Source organism: Galeopterus variegatus, unplaced genomic scaffold (assembly GCF_000696425.1).
Source record: "Galeopterus variegatus unplaced genomic scaffold, G_variegatus-3.0.2 Scaffold7911, whole genome shotgun sequence".
Classification (NCBI taxonomy): Eukaryota; Metazoa; Chordata; class Mammalia; order Dermoptera; family Cynocephalidae; genus Galeopterus; species Galeopterus variegatus.
In genome coordinates, this window is record NW_007734022.1 from 36,205 (window position 1) to 38,931 (window position 2,727).

Sequence of the window (2,727 nt, forward strand, 5' to 3'; positions counted from 1 at the left end):
TTCTGTATGAATTGAAACAACACACTGTGCCCCATAAATATGTACAACTAAAAACAAATAAGTGGCAAGAAGGTGCAAAAATAATACTCATTTCTATATCCATGGGGAATGAAAATAGCAGCTTTCACTGTTAGAGAAGCAGTTTCCCCAGGGGTCGGCAAGATTTCTGTTATAGCAAAAAAGGAACGTTTATAAAGAAGATTGTAGATATAAATGTTTTGCTGTTGTTACATTATGAGCTCTAAATGGTAGGGTGGAAAGATTTGAAGAATTGGTGGTGAGTGAAAAGTTGAGTCAGATGAGGGATTTTCAGAGCATATCGGGATAAAAATAAGAAAACAATGACACAGAGAATTTGGCCTTTGTAGGGAAGATATGAAAAAATGGTCAGAGCCCTTCAGAAGTTCAGAATCTTGCAGAGCATTTGCTGCAAATATCCATGTGCACCCAGGTGTTCCGTGGTTACAATCTAATGTAATTGTGTATGGGCACCCAGGTGTCCTGGGTTATGGAACTAAGTATAAAGGACTAATGGCTCCAATACACGGCGTTTCTCTGGATGCTCCGGGAGGCCACTAAGGCGGCTGTTCCTAGCTCTGAATAAAGCCCATTAATTTTTTAGCCATGGCTCCAGGACATTTTCCTATTACCTAGCTCATGGACCTGCATGTGAAGGGTTTGTGACCCAGTCTCTACAATAGGCTTGAGGGGTCTGTGAGCCCTAGTCCTAGCAATACAGGCTTTTTATGTAAGTTGAAGAAAATATGATATAAGGCTTGCTCAGATCAAAAGAGACATGTTGATGGGGAGGTGTAAATTCCATTTTAGCTGTAATTTCTTTCTTGAGACTTACGTTTTTGGTAGGTTATGGTGGTGAAGTGGGGGTCTCTAGCAGCAGGCCTTCTAGGAGCACTTGGAAGTTTATGTGCCTGTCCTTCGGTCTTGCTGATGGCCATATCAGTGTTGGGAGAGCTGTTGAGCACCCAAATCTCTGTGGGTTTCTATGAGAGTCCAGAATCTAGCCTTCTCACCACGTCCATTGCTCNCTTGAGACTTACGTTTTTGGTAGGTTATGGTGGTGAAGTGGGGGTCTCTAGCAGCAGGCCTACTAGGAGCACTTGGAAGTTTATGTGCCTGTCCTTCGGTCTTGCTGATGGCCATATCAGTGTTGGGAGAGCTGTTGAGCACACAAATCTCTGTGGGTTTCTATGAGAGTCCAGAATCTAGCCTTCTCACCACGTCCATTGCTCCTACCTTAATTCCACACTATCATTGTCTCACCTGTTTTATTGAGAAAGCCTTCTAACTGGTTTCCCTGCTGCCCTAGTTTCCCTCTACCACAGTCTATTCCCCACTCAGCAGCCAGACAGATAAATTGAATTACTCCATTCCTTTGCTCAGAACCCACTAGTGACTTTATATGACATTCATAGTAAAAATCAGTCTTCGCCAGACCTACAAAGTTCTTCACAATCTGATTTCTTCTCCTCCCCCACTATATTTTCTTTTTTTTCACTCCACTTCAACTGCATCACCTCGTTATTCAAACACAACATGAATAACCCTAGCTCATGGCTTTTACTCTCATGTAGCCTTCTCTGCCTGGATCATATTTTCCCGGGAAATAACCTATTCAGCTCTTCCACTTCCTTTTGATTTCTTCTCTAATATCGTCTTTTCAGAGAAGCCTGGTAGAGTTTGGATGTGTTGTCCACTCAAAGCTCATGTGGAAATCTGATCCACAATGTAGCAGTGTAGGGAGCTGTTTGAATCACGGGGCAGATTCCTCATGAATGCATTAATGCTCCCCCTGGAGGCTGGGGGTAATGGGTGAGTTCCTGCTCTATTCCCGCAAGAGCTGGTTGTTTAAAAGACCCTGGAACCTCCCCTCTCTCTCCTGCTTCCTCTTGCCATGTGATCTGCTTGTACCCACCGGCTGCCTGCCACTGTCTGCCATGAGTAGAAGCAGCCTGAGGCCTGTGCCAGACACAGCTGTTTCAGAATCATGAGCCAAATAAACCTGTTCTTTATTAATTACCCGGTCTCAGGTATTCTGTTACAGCAGCACAAAAATGGACTAATACGTCTTCCCTGATCACTCTATTTAAAACACTTTATCCTGATTCATTCTCCTTCATTGCACTTCTCACTACCTAACATCTGTATAAGTTAATTTGAACACTGTATCCCTACAAAAGAAAGTAAATTCTGTAAATAATAATTTTTGTTTTGTTGCCCCTATTTCTTCAATGCCCTAAACAATGTTGACTTATTAAATGATGGCAAGAGGTTATTAAATTATTTAGTAATTGGACGATTGAACCACAGTTGGTTGCATATCCTGCCAGGCTGGGACACTCTGGGGTGAGGCAGGCCGAGGAGGAGATTGGGCCTTAGCAACTGTAGAAGACACAAGCTGCAAACTTGATACACTGAAGGGTGTGACACTCTTGGAAGGTTCTGTGCCCCGTGGAGGGCTGGGTTTGTGGTGACTGGAACATACAGTGAGGTTGGCAACAGCTGTATCTCTGTGTGCACAGCCCGTTGAAGTCCTATGCTTGTGGCAATGGCAATTAGTAAGCGTCTCCAATGATAAGTGCTCATCAGGACCTGGTTGATATCTGGGCTATTCTTACTCTGGCCCACTAGGTTCTTCCACTTTCAAACTTGAACAATTTGGGTTTGAGAAATCAAAACAGTCTTTTTGACTAAATATCTGTTCTTTCT